Genomic DNA, 19,196 nt, shown 5'->3' with positions numbered 1-19,196 from the left:
CTTCCCGTCTGGTCTCAATTTATTTTTACCACATGGTTCTGTTCCACGATAGCAGATATAGCCAACCGTGCTCCGGTATCCACCTATCTCTCGCAGGTGACAGGACATCACCCAACTTCTACCGGTCTAAGCATGGCTAAGCATATATTCGATCCTGGACCTATACCGCTTAAAGGGTTAATATCTGGACAAGGAATGTACATGCATCAAGTGGTTTCATTCAACTCTTATACCTAATGCATCAATTATAAATACGTAAGTAAACATTTGTAAATTACTGGGAGACTTATAATGCTCCGGGGCTTGCCTCACAGAAAGGAAGTAGGGCGATGGTCAGGGCACTCCGGAAGCTCTGCAGGGTTCTGCTCTACGCCTTCGGGAGCTGCGGCTTGCGGATCCTCCTGCGGGTTCCCTTCCTCTACTTCTTCGAATTCTAGCAACGTGATCTCTTCCTCCGATCCTAGATGTATGAGTATGGTATAAGTATTACGAATGCATATATGTTAACAAGTGCATCGCGTTGTTTGAGTAGGTGCATATCTCTTCTCGATTACTACTTAACTATTTCTACAATGCATCGACTATGCCACAACCAGCAGCTACTTGTTTCACTCATAACTGGAGTTCTACAAATCCAAAAATAGTGATCCTGGACTTTCTGGAAAGCTTATCAAATTCTCTACAACTTTGTTATTAACCATTTTTACAGTCTACATTAGTTTCAACATGTAACTCATCACATTCTAGAATCAGTCCGGAAACGATTTAACATGCAATATAAAGTAAGAATACTTCTACTTTATGTAATCATTTCAAATTTGACAAACTAGAACCTACCAACAGTGTAAGCATACCAATTACAGTTAAGATGATATAATGGTGAAGCCCAAACTATTTATTAAATTGCCTCTATTATTTTATTTAGATATCTAGGTTAAATAATAAATATATATCAGATGTGCTTAATAAATTCTCAAAAATTTACAGAGCCTTACTAATGCTATCAAAGGACTACTATAAAAATTTCATGTTATTTTACTAAGTAGAACATTCTATACAAAAATGATAAGGAAGCAAGGCTTGAAATAGCATAAATGGAAAATCCTATGAAAAGTGTCAAGCAACAGATTTCTTATTTTTCTTAACATCCATATGGTACTAGTATCACCTCCAATAAATTTCATGAATTTTGGACTCATAATTAATTTATAAAAATTCATTCAAGGATTAACTATTTATAAAAGAAAAATCTATAACTATAGATCTACACATGCACTGGTCCTCAAATTTTTATCCAAGCTCATGTATGACAAGAATAGCCTACCACAAAAATTTCATAATTTTTGGAGCACAGGAACTCTAGATATAAAATAAACAATTTTGAATGCATTCAAAAGCACATTTCAAATCCTTATTTAAATCTCCAGAAATTTCTACTGTTGAAGCCAAGAACATATTTTTACTAAATACTACACTTTCTAAGCAACACAATCATATTTATTTCACAATTTTTGGAGCTACAAAACTAAAGATACAAAAATAACAAAACACATGAAATTAGGGTTTAAATCTGAAAAGAATGAACTAGCTTTCTAATACCAGTCACTGGCAACCGGGGCCCACCGGTCAGCCGGGCCCGCTTGTCAGCGACTGGAAACAGGGGAGGCGGTGCCGTTCGACGCGGCACGGCCCTAGCTCGTCGCCGGTGAACTTGCCGGTGGTATCGACTACGCCTACATGGTCTACTCATCCACCCGCACCCGATGGTGGCCTTCGCACGGCTAGAAGGAGCACCGAAGCTCATCACCGGCGACCATGGCGGGCGGCTACGATGGCACGGTGGGCGGAACGACGGCAAGGTGCCGAAGTTGGCCGTGAAGGCTCGAAAGGAGGTCTGGCCAAGTATAAACGAGCTACGACGAAGCCATTTTACCAACTAACTCAGCGAATGGAGGTCGGAGTCGGTGCGGCTACGACGACGGTTGCGACGGCGGAGCACCGGCGAGGACCGCACGTGGCACGGGAACTTACCGTGCTTCTACGGCTGGCAATACAGGCACGGTGGGACTGAGGGGGCACTACGTGGCTACTGTGGTGACAGAGGGGCGACGAGGGAGAGCTGGCGCCGGCAATGGCGTCGGCGGCGCTCCTGGGCTACGATGGCGGCTGCGGGTGAGCGATGGAGGCCGCGAAAATGAAAATTGGGACTCAGGGTGGGAGCGGGCGAGCGCTGCGTGTGATAAAGGCGGCCTGGGCCTGGCTCTGCCGCGCGGGGCAGGACGCCGGCGACGCGCGGCCAGCCGCTGGCTCCACGCGGCGGCTCTGTCCTGGCAACGGTCAGCCACCGAAGACAGCCGATCAGCCGATTCAGACACCGCGATGGACGCCTGACAGCCAGTTTTGACGGCGTTCGTTCACTTAAACCATGCTACGAAATCGAAAACCATAATTAACAAACTTGTACCTCTATGTACCATCTACAATATCTCTTAAGAAACCTTCTTCTAATTCGCAATAGATAGGGAGAAAAATCAGTCCAAAGTTGAGCCTGTCAACTGCCATTGTAAAAAGGACTTAGAAAATTTCGTTAAGTAATGAAATCTTGGTTTTGCTGGTTTTTGTGGGACCCATTCAAGCATGTTAGGAGCTGAATCAATCAATGACCCAAAAATAAAAGTTGTTCCTTATGTCAAATACTACAACTTTGCTTTAGTGAACTCCTCCATGCAAGGTCCCTAACACCTAGTTCAACTTTGGCCAAACATGTCACTTTGAAATCATGATACACATTCAAACCATGGCTAAATGACCAAACTAGCCCTAGCACTAAATACCAAAGTTGTTCCTAATGATATCCTAAGCATGTTAAAACAATTTGCAAGGTCATTTAAGCATTTCATGTAGTAGTCACTCATATAGCTATTCAGGTCAACACATGAAATATCACTTAAGTGCTTGATCATGAAATGTGGCCTTCATGAACAAGGTTCCTTTTGTTAACCTAAGTGTAGCTAAGGTGTTTTAGTGACTAGCACTACCCACTTGCATTCATTTGTACATGATCATATGCATATGTTCTAAGAAACACGAGATAACAAGTAATGTTTCATATGTTTCGATCAAATGTTTCAATTGTAAATGATGATTTATGAATGCTTGATGCTCATGCTCATGTTATGCAAGTCAAGTTATGCAAGGCTAACACCCGAGGTGTTACAGCCCCTCCCCCTTATAAAAATCTCGTCCCGAGATTTGCAAGGCCTACCATTCTTGGAAAACGGCGGGATAAACTTCTTGCAGATAATCTTCTCTTTCCCACGTAGCATCTTGTTCACTATGATTGTTCCACACCACCTTATAAAACTTAATGATCTTACTCCTTGTTACTCTCTCCATCTCTTCTACTACTCGAATTGGCTTTTCTTCATAGGTCAAATCCGATTGAAGCTGCACGTTGGTGGGTGTAATCGCTTCTTCCGGTACTCGAAGACATTTCTTTAGCTGAGAAACATGGAACACATCAAAGATTGCACTCATCTCTGGTGGTAGTTGTAGCTTATACGCAACATTTCCTTTTCGTTCCAAAATTTTGTATGGTCCTACATATCTTGGTGAAAGCTTCCTTTTCATCCCAAATCTCTTCACACCTTTCATGGGTGATACTCTTAAGTACACATAGTCACCTACTTCAAAAGTTAGTGGTCTTCTTCTTCTATCGGCATAACTCTTCTGTCTTGATTGAGCTGCCTTCATGTGTTGTTGGATGATACGTACTTGTTCTTCGGCTTCATTGACAAAATCAATACCAAAATATCTCCTTTCACCGGGCTTAATCCAATTCAATGGAGTTCTGCACTTTCTGCCATACAAGGCTTCAAATGGAGCCATTTTGATACTCGCTTGATAACTGTTGTTATAGGAGAATTCAGCTAAAGGTAACCATTTCTCCCATGAACCTTTTGAAGATATAACACAAGCTCTAAGTAAATCTTCTAGGATTTGGTTTACTCTCTCTGTCTGTCCTGAAGTTTGCGGATGATAAGCTGAACTTCTGATTAGCTTGGTTCCCAAAGCTTGGTGTAAGTGTTCCCAGAAACGAGCTATGAACTATGGTCCTCTATCTGAGATTATGGTCCTGGGTACTCCATGCAATCTCACAATCTAGGATACGTATATCTCAGCGTATTTCCCAACTATATACCGCGTGTTCACGGGTATAAAGTGTGCTGACTTGGTAAGACGATCAACAATGACCCAGATTGAATCGTGACCTTGTGGCGTTGTTGGAAGGCCTGTGATAAAGTCCATGCTGATTTCCTCCTATTTCCATCCTGGAATAGGCAATGGCTGAAGTAATCCAGCAGTTTTCATGTGGACGGCTTTCACTCTACTGTAGTTATCACACCTAGCAACATAGGCTGCGATCTCTTTCTTCATCTTAGTCCACCAAAAACGGGTTCTTAGATCTTGATACATTTTACTACTACCCGGGTGGATAGACAATTTGGACGAGTGAGCTTCTTCTAAAATTTGATTCCTTAGCTCACGGTCTTTTGGCACCACTAGTCGGTCCTCAAAACATAATACACCTCTTTCGTCCAATCTAAAATGTTTGGTTTCTTGCTCTTGCATTTTTCTCTTGATGTGACTTATTCCTACATCTGTCTGCTGTAGTTCTATGATTTTGCCCTCAAGCGAACAACTAATTGTGATATTGTGTAGTACAGTAGGATGTAGCAAGTTGAATCCATCTTCCAATAGTGCTTCCATAGTGTTGCAATGGGACTTCCGACTAAGTGCATCAGCTACTATATTTGCTTTACCCGGATGGTAATGCACTTCCAAATTATAGTCCTTAATCAATTCCAACCATCTACGTTGTCTCATGTTCAGTTCTGGCTAGGTAAAGATATACTTGAGGCTTTTGTGGTCAGTATAGATATGACATACATTGCCCAACAAGTAATGTCTCCATATCTTTAATGCATGGACAACGGCTGCCAGTTCCAAATCATGTGTAGGATAGTTGACTTCATGTTTCCTCAATTGCCGAGAGGCATATGCAATTACTCTCCCTTCTTGCATAAGCACACATCCCAAACCTATTCCTGATGCATCACAAAATACATCAAAAGGCTTTTCAATGTCTGGTTGTGCTAGCACAGGTGCTGTGGTCAACAAAGTTCTAAGGGTGTGAAAAGCGGTTTCACATTCTGGTGTCCATTTGTATTTCTCATCCTTCTGAAGTAGTCTAGTCATAGGCTTAGCTATTTTTGAGAAATCTAGAATAAACCGACGATAGTATCCTGCTAACCCTAGAAAACTCTGAACTTCATGAACCGAAGTTGGGGCTTTCCACTCCATGACCTCTTGTACTTTTGATGGGTCTACTGAGATTCCATCTCTCGATAAAATGTGACCTAAGAAAGGTACTTTGCTCATCCAAAATTCACATTTGCTAAACTTGGCATATAGCTTATGCTCCCTCAATCTGGATAGGACAATCCTCAGATGTTCTTCATGATCTGACTCATTTTCTGAATAAATCAATATGTCATCGATAAACACGACCACGAACTTATCCAGTTCGGGCATGAATACCGAGTTCATTAGGTACATAAAATAGGCTGGGGCATTTGTTAGTCCGAAAGACAACCAAATACTCGTATAAGCCGTACCTAGTAGAGAAAGCGGTTTTAGGTATATCCTCCGGTCTGATCTTTATCTGATGGTACCCCGATCTCAAGTCAATTTTGGAGAATACCTTTGCCTTCGCTAGTTGATCGAACAAGATGTCAATGCGGGGCAATGGATATTTGTTCTTGATGGTCACAGCATTGAGTGGTCTGTAATCTACACACATTCTCAGTGACTTATCCTTCTTTTTCACAAACAATGCTGGGCATCCCCACGGAGATGAGCTAGGTTGGATAAGACCTTTGTCCAATAGATCTTGCAATTGAACTTTAAGTTCTGTTAACTCATTGGGTGGCATTCTATAGGGCCTTCTGGATATGGGTGCGGTACCTGGCACTAATTCAATCTTAAATTCCACGTCCCTATCCGGTGGTAGACCTGGTAATTCCTCTGGAAATACATCCGGAAACTCACAAACCACTGGAATATCACATATGGTGGTGGCTTGGATAGCACAGGCTAAATGTTGGGGTTCGAAATCGTGGGAGAGTGGAACTAGAAAAGCATTCCCTCCCATGGGTTCTCTCAACATAATAGTATGGGTGCTAGTGTCAATAAGAACACCATGATCCTTCATCCAATTCATGCCTAAGATTACACTTATCGACAACCCCGGCAATATTATCAAATCTGTTGTGTACTCTCTCCCTTGTATCAAGATGAGTACATTTTTTACTATCTTTTTGGTAGTAACAGTACCCCCTACTGAACTTATGTTAAAACCCCCTTTACTTACTTCTATAATTTCTTGATCATGTCTAGATGCAAATGCTTGACTCATAAATGAATGAGAAGCTCCCGAGTCAAATAAAACAACTGCGGGATGTTTGTTGACGAGAAACATGCCAGCCGTGACAACTTCCCCGGTGGGCACTTCCTCCACAGCGGTATAATGCACTTGTCCCTGACGTGCCCTGGCATTCACCTGCCTCTGATTGTTCTGATTTGAGTTGCTATTCCTCTTGGGGTGGGGGCACTCCTTGGACCAATGACCCAGTTGGTTGCAGTTGAAACAAGGTTGATTACTCCTGAATCCGATGGAGCTGTCCTGATTTCCATTTCCTTTTGGTAGGGCAATAGTGAACGCCTTACGAAACGGTTTCTGTGGCTTGTTATTCTGAGCTTTCGATGGTGGAGGCCTGAACTTGGATGCAGGTGGATGGAATGGTGGCCTAACTGCGATAGGCGCTTTTGACTGGAAAGATCCGAATGCACCGGCCTCATATGCCCTCTTGCGACCCTTAGCAACTGCATGTAGGTTGTTGTGGTTTTCTTGGGTCAAGGCATCACTAATAAACTCATTATACGTGGCACATCTAGAATTTGCCATCGTCTTCATTAATTTGGTACCTAGACCTCGCTTGAAACTCTCAATCTTTTTCTCTTCAGTATCCACGAAACTTGGAGCATATCTTGACAAGTTGTTGAATGCGTGCATATATTCTGTGAGTGACTTTGTTCCCTGAGTGAGCCTCATAAATTCGGCTGCTTTCATGCGCATCAGGCCCGGGGGAATATGGTGTCCCCTAAAAGCTAGCTTGAACTGATCCCAGGTCACTCTCGCATCAGCAGGCAGAGACGACAGGAAGTGCGTCCACCAAATTCCTGCTGGTCCTTGCAATTGATGAGAAGCATATTCTGCTTTCAGGTGTTCGGTGACCCTTAGTAGATGAAATTTCTGCTCGATGGTATTTAGCCACTCATCGGCCTGCAGTGGTTCCTCAGCCACCTTGAAGATCAGAGGCTTCGTGTCCAGAAACTCCTTGAATGAACTGTGCTGATTTGGTTCGGCCCCTGGTTGCTGTGGGTGGCCACGAGCAGTGTTTTGCGCGATGAGGCGCAAAGCTTCCTCCATTGTCCTTTGGCTTCCTAGGAACTGGGTAAAGAATTCCTGAGCAGATGGTGGCGGTGGGGGTGGCAAGTCATCCTGGTTGCCATCCTGGCTGCTACTAGCTCCAGCACGGGTGCGCGTCATCTGCGAAGTTGCAACAATAAGCGATTATTGGTCGATGCCAAAAGATTACAGATGAATTAGGTACTCATGCCAAACTGAAATTACTGGAGAAAATTCTCAAAAGCACAATAAAAACAGAGGCATAATAATTCATTCTCACAACATGACATCGCCAATTTGACCACTTATCGTGCTCATAACGCATGCAATTTAAAGCGTGATTACCGACAAGGAACTGGAATTGCATTGACGTTTACCCAAACGTGCGATTAACATTACATGATAGTCTGGTTACTAATGCCAACTTGGAACTACAGGTCCATTACATAAATCAAGGTGATACATTAGTCTTCCCACTACACGCTAGGCGATCTAATCTTCATCATGATCACTATTGAGGTCAGACGCAGAATCATCTCCTTCCCCAGGTTCTACTTCTTCTTCAGGTGCCACTTCTCCTTCTTCCTCGTACCCTTCTAGATCCATTTCTGCGGCTCCAGGCGGTACATAAGGGTGGAGCTGATTGTGCAGTAGATGAACCTCTTCATGCAGATTATCGTTGTATTCTTCCGCATTGGCCAGCTGCTGTCCTAGCTCAAACTGTCGAGCCCTCAGGACATCTTCCCTAGACCAAGCTGCATTTCGCTGGTGAGTTAACCGAGTCATTTCTTCAGTGAGCCTCTCTATCTCGGCGTCGTGCTCCCTCTAAAGTTGACGTCGGTCTTCACGGGCATGACCAAGAGCACCAGACACATGTCTGAGGCTACCTCCAACTCCATCTAACACTCTCATCACTACGAACATGGCGCTCATGGAAGGGTTATCGCTGTTCTGCCCTTCTGCTGCACCAATTTCCAAGGGTCTTCCTCTTGCCTGCTGCCATGAGTCAGTGGAGGGATTACCTCTTGGAAAGACTCCAACCAAAGCGGCTGCTAGCTCCTGAGGAAAACGATCCATGATATCCCTCAGGATCCCAAAGGCTGCCCTGCCAGCTGCTTCTTCAGCAGTCCTGCCAGTCGACTCATAACACCAACCTGTCCACTCAGAATCGTCACCTCGGGGACGGACAATGGCCTCCACAGTAACTAAGAGACCTTCTCCTAACCACTCATTCGCCCAGAAGTAGCGGGGTTCCATTCCATCAGGATAACCTACATAGCTGAGCACTCTCCACAAGAGTGTAAGCATCCCAAACTCTCCAAGGAACGTGTGACGTTGACGGGTACGTGGAGCAAGCTAACGGCTAGGAGCTCTGCCTCCGGTGGACCTGCGAGCAGTCTACTTGGTGCGTGCCATCTGCACCATTAACATGTACCCTTGGTGAGACAATGCCATAATGGATAAGAGTTACATAACCGAGTAAGAATTTTATAAGGGGAGGAACCATGTAGTTTTGTGAATGGTAATTTAACATGATGCATGCTCGTTCCGTACGTCCTTACAAACTTAGGAAAAATTTGTTTCTAACGGTAGACACGGTGGTATACATATGTTCTCTCATATAGATCGTAACTAATCGAACTACATGTTTCGTTGTTAGTGTACCTGCATAAAATTTCATTTCAGCCCTAAACCCATAATGAAATATGCAGAATGTAATTGTAAATACTTTCATATATGTATCCCCATACATATACTTCCGTATCAATCTACCCAACAATAATTTAAACCCATAATTAAATATGTACCATGTACACATGCAAGCATGCATACATAGCCGTACCAAAGCTAACTCTTCCCGACCGCACGCTCACATCTTGCGGTCATACACTCATCTTACCTTGGCGTAGAGGCATTTGATCCATACATTACCACTCAAGTGAATGGCATCCATACTATAGCACGCCGTTTGGACGACGAAGTAAAAACCCCCCATGTTAGTACTTAAATAGCCACCTAATAGTCCTTAATCTGGGCATAAGGAAAGTGATCATTGGCACACTTTAGATTTCAAATACCTATTAAATAACTATTAGTCGCTAGAGAAGGGTTTTTGGAACACAAAAACTTTTGTTTTAAATACACTTGTGACAATTAACGTTGAATCCTGCTCTGATACCAGCTGTCGCAGAACCGACCAATTTATAAGAATACAAGTACAATGGCAATCCGCAAGCGGTCGCACTGTCATACTTGAATCCATATAAACCCGGTAGTCCGTCGAGTACCACGACGGGTCTCGATAAATGATTTACAACAACCAAGATCGTACAGGATTCAACATACATGCCACATATTACATAAAGTTTGCAGATACTTTTCATCATCAGAGTACGAATAAAAAGTTATTACAAACTGAGTTTGATAAATAAAGCGGAAGCAAATAAGTTCGAAGATAAAGTTTCCAACGTAGTTTGATACAGTGCCAAGCCAGATCACGGTCCACAAAAGCAAAGATAGGAATTACTAAAGAAGCCTGCCCAAGGCTTACTCCTCATCCACAGCGGGATAGAAGCAACTCTTGCAATAACCATGATACACAGTGCCATCTGCAACAATGGGAAAATAAACCCTGAGTACGAGAAGGTACTCAGCTAGACTTACCCGTCATGAACCAGAAATAAAATGACTCCAAGGATTATGCAAGGCTGTATAAGTGGACGTAACTTGACAACATTTTGCGAAAAAGGCAATTAACCGTTGTACAATTGTGATTCTTTTATCAAGTTAATTGTAACTATCCATTTCTAGATTAGCAACTATCCTATGCCAGACATGTGATATATTATTTAGAATCATACAATAGTAACCATAGCAAGTATTGTAATTCTATATTCATTTGAACCATCATGTTTCATAATATAGTTGCTACGATGTTGGGACTAGCCAAGTTTCTCACTATCCGGGAGAGACGGCAATTCGAATCGATTTCAACCAGCTGGGAATTTATTCCTAACACAAACCCAGGTCTACCAGCCACGATAGCCTTAGGTCACCTTTGGTACAACTCAGGTACACATTTCGCGGGTCCATACCGCGCCGCACAATCTGGAACACCAGATGCCAAGATGCTTAGGCCAAGCCTGCCCTTGGGCTCAGTCTGATCGTTCCCCGGAAGGAGCGCACAACAGAACGGTTCCCGGCCTGAGTTGAATTACTCGGCTTCGCGGTCGGAACGAGTTATCCGGCCAGCTAAGTGAGAGGCATGCGTTCAATCTTGTCAGAAGTGCCAACAACGGTACGGTCCTTAATCGACACAGACGGGGATTAATCCACACCCAAGACCTCTATGTCTTGTTGCTTCTCTATCGACTTCCCATCCGGTCTCAATTTATTTTTACCACATGGTTTTGTTCCACGATAGCAGATATAACCAACCGTGCTCCGGTATCCACCTATCTCTCGCAGGTGACAGGACATCACCCGACTTCTACCGGTCTAAGCATGGCTAAGCATATATTCGATCCTGGACCTATACCGCTTAAAGGGTTAATATCTGGACAAGGAATGTACATGCATCAAGTGGTTTCATTCAACTCTTATACCTAATGCATCAATCATAAATACGTAAGTAAACATTTGTAAATTACTGGGAGACTTATAATGCTCCAGGGCTTGCCTCGCAGAAAGGAAGTAGGGCGATGGTCAGGGCACTCCGGAAGCTCTGCAGAGTTCTGCTCTACGCCTTCGGGAGCTGCGGCTTGCGGATCCTCCTGCGGGTTCCCTTCCTCTGCTTCTTCGAATTCCAGCAACGTGATCTCTTCCTCCGATCCTAGATGTATGAGTATGGTATAAGTATTACGAATGCATATATGTTAACAAGTGCATCGCGTTGTTTGAGTAGGTGCATATCTCTTCTCGATTACTACTTAACTATTTCTACAATGCATCGACTATGCCACAACCAGCAGCTACTTGTTTCACTCATAACTGGAGTTCTACAAATCCAAAAATAGTGATCCTAGACTTTCTGGAAAGCTTATCAAATTCTCTACAACTTTGTTATTAACCATTTTTACAGTCTACATTAGTTTCAACATGTAACTCATCACATTCTAGAATCAGTCCGGAAACGATTTAACATGCAATATAAAGTAAGAATACTTCTACTTTATGTAATCATTCCAAATTTGACAAACTAGAACCTACCAACAGTGTAAGCATACCAATTACAGTTAAGATGATATAATGGTGAAGCCCAAACTATTTATTAAATTGCCTTTATTATTTTATTTAGATATCTAGGTTAAATAATAAATATATATCAGATGTGCTTAATAAATTCTCAAAAATTTACAGAGCCTTACTAATGCTATCAAAGGACTACTATAAAAATTTCATGTTATTTTACTAAGTAGAACATTCTATACAAAAATGATAAGGAAGCAAGGCTTGAAATAGCATAAATGGAAAATCCTATTGAAAAGTGTCAAGCAACAGATTTCTTATTTTTCTTAACATCCATATGGTACTAGTATCACCTCCAATAAATTTCATGAATTTTGGACTCATAATTAATTTATAAAAATTCATGCAAGGATTAACTATTTATAAAAGAAAAATCTATAACTATAGATCTACACATGCACTGGTCCTCAAATTTTTATCCAAGCTCATGTATGACAAGAATAGCCTACCACAAAAATTTCATAATTTTTGGAGCACAGGAACTCTAGATATAAAATAAACAAATTTGAATGCATTCAAAAGCACATTTCAAATCCTTATTTAAATCTCCAGAAATTTCTACTGTTGAAGCCAAGAACATATTTTTACTAAATACTACACTTCCTAAGCAACACAATCATATTTATTTCACAATTTTTGGAGCTACCAAACTAAAGATACAAAAATAACAAAACACATGAAATTAGGGTTTAAATCTGAAAAGAATGAACTAGCTTTCTAATACCAGTCACTGGCAACCGGGGCCCACCGGTCAGCCGGGCCCGCTTGTCAGCGACTGGAAACAGGGGAGGCAGTGCCGTTCGACGCGGCACGGCCCTAGCTCGTCGCCGGTGAACTTGCCGGTGGTATCGACTACGCCTACATGGTCTACTCATCCACCCGCACCCGATGGTGGCCTTCGCACGGCTAGAAGGAGCATCGAAGCTCATCACCGGTGACCATGGCGGGCGGCTACGATGGCACGGCGGGCGGAACGACGGCAAGGTGCCGAAGTTGGCCGTGAAGGCTTGAAAGGAGGTCCGGCCAAGTATAAACGAGCTACGACGAAGCCATTTTACCAACTAACTCAGCGAATGGAGGTCGGAGTCGGTGCGGCTACGACAACGGTTGCGGCGGCGGAGCACCGGCGAGGACCGCACATGGCACGGGAGCTTACCGTGCTTCTACGGCTGGCAATACAGGCACGGTGGGACTGAGGGGGCACTACGTGGCTACTGTGGTGACAGAGGGGTGACGAGGGAGAGCTGGCGCTGGCAATGGCGTCGGCGGCGCTCCTGGGCTACGATGGCGGCTGCGGGTGAGCGATGGAGGCCGCGAAAATGAAAATTGGGACTCGGGGTGGGAGCGGGCGAGCGCTGCGTGTGATAAAGGCGGCCTGGGCCTGGCTCTGCCGCGCGGGGCAGGACGCCGGCGACGCGCGGCCAGCCGCTGGCTCCACGCGGCGGCTCTGTCCTGGCAACGGTCAGCCACCGAAGACAGCCGAACAGCCGATTCAGACACCGCGATGGACGCCTGACAGCCAGTTTTGACGGCGTTCGTTCACTTAAACCGTGCTACGAAATCGAAAACCATAATTAACAAACTTGTACCTCTATGTACCATCTACAATATCTCTTAAGAAACCTTCTTCTAATTCGCAATAGATAGGGAGAAAAATCAGTCCAAAGGTGAGCCTGTCAACTGCCATTGTAAAAAGGACTTAGAAAATTTCGTTAAGTAATGAAATCTTGGTTTTGCTGGTTTTTGTGGGACCCATTCAAGCATGTTAGGAGCTGAATCAATCAATGACCCAAAAATAAAAGTTGTTCCTTATGTCAAATACTACAACTTTGCTTTAGTGAACTCCTCCATGCAAGGTCCCTAACACCTAGTTCAACTTTGGCCAAACATGTCACTTTGAAATCATGATACACATTCAAACCATGGCTAAATGACCAAACTAGCCCTAGCACTAAATACCAAAGTTGTTCCTAATGATATCCTAAGCATGTTAAAACAATTTGCAAGGTCATTTAAGCATTTCATGTAGTAGTCACTCATATAGCTATTCAGGTCAACACATGAAATATCACTTAAGTGCTTGATCATGAAATGTGGCCTTCATGAACAAGGTTCCTTTTGTTAACCTAAGTGTAGCTAAGGTGTTTTAGTGACTAGCACTACCCACTTGCATTCATTTGTACATGATCATATGCATATGTTCTAAGAAACACGAGATAACAAGTAATGTTTCATATGTTTCGATCAAATGTTTCAATTGTAAATGATGATTTATGAATGCTTGATGCTCATGCTCATGTTATGCAAGTCAAGTTATGCAAGGCTAACACCCGAGGTGTTACATGGAAGGCCACCATGACCACTGCCGTCATAAGGCCGCGGCTGCACAGCCTCTCCAGCGCCTCCAAAAGCAGCCACAGCTTTGGCTGCTCAACCATCGGGACGCCATACCTCCACTTCTCCGGCTGGCTCTCCATGATCCGCTCGGTATAGGGGGGAAGTCCGCCATCGTCGTTGCAGAGGTAGAACCAACTATTGTACTAGTGGTGGTTGGATGATGCGAGCTGGGCCAGGATGTAGAGGAGCTATCGGTCTTGACGCACTTGGAGAGTGCAGCCGCCGGCCCTCATCACCTTCCGCGTGCCTGCCATGCCCGCCGGCTTGGTGGTGAGCCCCACCTGAAAGAGGTGGAGCCACAACACCTAGTGGGGGGCAATGCCCAGGTACCCCTCGTAGACGGCGATGAAGATGGCCGCTAGTGCGATGGAGTTGGGGTTGAAGTTGTGGAGCTCCACGCCATAGTAATGCGGGAGCGCCCGCATGAACCGGTCCACCGGTAGGCCGAGACCTAGCTTGTGGAAGGCAACAAAGCTTGCGATGTAGCCATCGCATGGCCTCGGCTCCAGCTCGGCCCTCGGAGCAATCCACTCCGGCCTGGTGGGGTCAGTAACCGAGCGGAGGAGGCCATCATCGACGAGCGACTGTAGCATCGCCGCAGACACGTCGAACGGACCCCAAGGATCTGCCTGAACGTCAACAGCGCCACCGGCCATGGGTGCGGTGGGGAACGTGGCTACAGCGATAAGGCGAGCTCTTGCTATCCCTCTCTCTCTCTCTCGCTCTCTTCCTCCCTCTTCTCCCTTCTTCTCCCCGATGCTCTCTGTTCTTAGCAACCGCTCGAGGGCAGAAAGGTTGAACATATGCCGACAAGGTAAGGAGGGGTGGGGTGAGGCTCATCACGCATTTATGAGGGAAGGGGGTGAAACAGATGGGCGACAAAACTGGGGAAGTTTCCCTCAGATCTAGCGCAGTTAATCCAGATCTGATTAAACCGCCCACGCGTCCACCTTCTCCTTATTAACCACGCACACACAGTAATGTCCCATCCGCAGACATCACGTCGCGTCCGACCAGAGCAACGGCAGGCGTCATTTCCGTCTCCCCAAGAAACCGCCTCAAAAGGTGCACCCGCCGTTGTCAGCCGATGGGAGGGGAATATCTCCCACCCGATTCCTTTCAGACTAAGGAACTGGGCACCGAGCCCATTACGGTCCAGGGGTTCAAAGGCTGGGCCCTCGAGGGTCTCAACAGCCGCCCCAGGACAAATAGAGTTAGGGATGACTATGGGCGAGCCCGTACATGGCCGAGGCCCAAGCAAGCGACTGCTTGGGATGCCCTAAGTCGTGTCCGAGACCGGCAGGGATGTCTCTAAATGGGATCCCACCGTAGGGAGGCACCGAGCCCCTAGGCCAATCGAACAGCCCTAGGACCCACTAGAGAGGCCCTCTGGTATTTTTGGAGTGTCTCTGGACCACCAGTCAACCCCTATCGAATGGTGCATGGGCCTCCACTTAGACTTACCCAATAATAGCTCACTAGAGATGTCACTGCTCACGCCCACCGAGGGTAGCCTGGCATACTCCACCCCTCCTTCTGAACAAAAAGGATGCACGAGGGCCACACAAAAAAGACAGGGCAACTCCTCATCGCCCTCTTGCTCCGCGTAGAGGCCCGGGGGCACTTCCTGCAACCAAGCCGAGACCCAGCGACCCAGACTCGCACTCAGGGGCTCAGTAAACAACCCCTCCTTCTGAACGAAAAGGATGCACGAGGGCCGCACAAAAAAGATAGGGAAACTCCTGATCGCCCTCTTGCTCTGTGCAGAGGCTCGAGGGCACTTACTGCAACCAAGCCGAGACCCAGCCACCCAAACTCGCACTCAGGGGCTCGGCAAATAACCCCTCCTTCCGAACGAAAAGGATGTGCGAGGGCCGCACAAAAAAGATAGGGAAACTCCTGATCCCCTCTTACTCTGTGCAGAGGCTCGGGGGCACTTCCTACAACCAAGCCAAGACCCAGCGACCTAGACTCGCACTTGGGGGCTCAGCAAACAACCCCTCCTTCCAAACAAAAAGGATGCGCGAGGGCCGCACCAAAAAGATCGGGAAACTCCTGATCGTCCTCTTACTCCATGTAGAGGCTCGAGGGCTCTTTCTGCAAACAAGCCATGACCCAGCAACCCGAACTCGCATTTAGGGGCTCGGCAAATGCGATAAAAGGCACCGAACCCGTTACTGTCTAGGGGTTTGAAGGCTGGGCCCCCAAAGGTCTCGACAGCCGCCCCAGGACAAATAGAGTCAGGGACGACTATGGGTGAGCCCGTACATGGCTGAGGCCCAAGCAAGCGACTGCTTAGGATGCCCTAAAGTCATGTCCGAGACCGGCAGGGAGGTCTCTAAATGGGATCCCACCATAGGGAGGCACCGAGCCCCCGGGGCCAATCGAACGGCCCTAGGACCCACTAGAGAAGCCCTCTGGTACTTTTGGAGTGTGTCTCTGGACCACTAGCCGACCCCTATTGAATGGGACACGAGCCTCCACTTGGACTTACCTAGTAACAACTCATCGAAGGTGTCACTGCTCACGCCCACCGAGGGTAGTCTGGCATACTCCACCCCTCCTTCTGAACGAAAAGATGCATGAGGGCCACACAAAAAAGACAGGGAAACTCCTGATCGCACTCTTGCACCGAGCGAAGGCTCGGGGGCTCTTCCTACATACACGCCCAAAACCCAGCGACCTAAACTTGCACTCGTGGGCTCAGCAAATGCTACAAACCCCCCCCCCCCCCGCTCAACAGGGAAAAGCCCCTGGAGGAGTAAACCCACTCCTCCAGGGCCTCGGGGGCTACACCCGGCGGGTGCGCTCGCGCGCACCCACCAAAGCCTCGAGTACAAAACACCATCCCACCAAGAGCTGTCGTGAGCCAAGTCTCATCAAAACCTCAGGGAGAGCGCTCATGCACCCCCCGAGGCTCGGGGGCTACTGTCGGGTATCATAAAAAGGGGTCCCCTAAGCAAGAACTACAAAATCGCTTAGGCCTTGTAAAAATCGAAGCCAAGAGATAATCACCGGCAAACCCCCACCTTATCCGAGGCTCGGCTGGATCACCTGGCCCACCTCGGATAATATCCCGCCTTGGCCGAGGCCCCACACGTAAGGCCTCGGATGAGGTGCCGATTCTCCGCCTCACTCGAGGCCCCAACCGTAAGGCCTCGGACGAGGTACCGATTCTCCGCCTCGCCCGAGGCCCCGCACGTGAGGCCTCGGACGAGGTGTCGATTCTCTGCCTCGCTCGAGGCCGGCTCGGCAACTACCCCATCACCAATGCCTCGACCGGGACATCACGTCCAACTAACACGACCAACCACTCCCACGACATCAGCTGAATGATGGCTCAACACAGCAGAGTGACCAATGAGATGGGAGTCGCATCAACGCCATGCCGCCCGAGACAGGACGGGGCAGGAGTTACCGATCGCTGTGCTCGGCATTGTACCCACGACTGACACCCATGCGGCACTGTGCTGCCTAACCCCGCCTGCTCCAAGGATAGTGCGGCGTGGAGAGTCATGTTCATGTCCCTGTAGCCTTGGAATCAGCATAAAAGACCAACTGCTCTCTCCGAGCCTCGACTACCTACCTCCACACCCCTGTAGCCTCAGGACTCGTGCTTGCCGAGCCCCACCATGATGGTTCAGCCTCTGCACCGATGGGGCCTCGACTCTCTACGCTGTCGACATACATTGACTGACACGTCGTCCACAGTCTACGCCATGCCCTGTGTCAAGCCATGACAAGAGCTCCCATGTCGCACGGGATCAGGCATGACCGGCGCATCGCTCCAGTGCATCGAGGACAAGACCGCTCTGTCGACCATGCCACCACAGTAACGAGCTATAGGGCTCGGCATACCGCCTCCGTTCATAAAACGCCATGTAGCGAACACATGTATCGCCCCTGTCCCCCCTTTAACTATAAAAGGGAGTGACCGGGGCCATTTCTAGGGGGGCTGAGGCACGGACAGATGGGCGAATGCTCACGCACAGACAGACTCACGTAGACTCAGACACACACGCTCCCCCGCTACCTAAGATCAACGTCTCAAGCAACCCACGCCGTTCCACGTAGAGACCTAGGACAAGCTCCCTCTCTCGCCCAGCTTGTAAACCCCTACTACAAGCACCTCGGTGCAAGGAATACAAGATCGCTCTCTCAGATTGGACGTAGGGCACTTATTGCCCGAACAAGTATAAACCTTGTGTCTCTTTGCATCACCATCCGGGATTAGGGGCACGCAGTACACTTTCACTAGTTGGTTGAGGATCCGTCGGTCCAAAACACCGACACCTACCTATGAGTCCTACTAACATAGGTCGAGTAGGTGCTATGCTTAGGCTATCGGTAGCATGAGTAATCTACCATTACTCACAATAGGTGATTATTATTATTACTCTCATGATAAAATGGTGAAAGGAAATGGAGACTAGGCAGGGATATGGTATGGGTATTGGTGGGTGTAATAGGTTGTGTCCCGCGGCCAACGGGGCATAGCTTGGTTACACTATTTTCCCTGTCCGTGTCGGATAAGGACCGTTCGTTGCTATGGATGGTAGTCAAGTCATAGACTTATTATCCTAAGAACATACTTGCTTATGGGAGCGGGAAGGCTCATTGCTCTCTTGTCAAGGGTTTTGGCTCTTTTTGGACTAACTGATTGGAGGCAGGGATGGTGGAGGTCTAAGCACCACACTGTGTCTGGGATTCAGGAGTGGGGGCTTAGAGTCTAAGTTTGGATAGGGACCTAGACCTCTTAATAGGAGAGTGGTGGGTTGGTCTTGCTTGTGCCTAGGGTACAAGTGGGGCGTGTGTTTTGGGGTACCTAGCTAGGATACATTGGTTCGTGACTCACCATGTGATACGGTACGACTTGGCTATGGTCTAGCACCGTAGTAAGAATTGGAAGATAAAAGGTAATTAATGGATCTGATTGCTCAACTCTTACTTAAAAGTAGAACATGTGCTTACATAGAATGGTTAGCTAATGAACTAATCATGACTGCTAATAAAACACATA

Source organism: Miscanthus floridulus, chromosome 13 (assembly GCF_019320115.1).
Source record: "Miscanthus floridulus cultivar M001 chromosome 13, ASM1932011v1, whole genome shotgun sequence".
NCBI lineage: Eukaryota > Viridiplantae > Streptophyta > Magnoliopsida > Poales > Poaceae > Miscanthus > Miscanthus floridulus.
The sequence above is the reverse complement of the archived record's forward strand: the minus strand, read 5'-3'. Positions refer to the sequence as shown.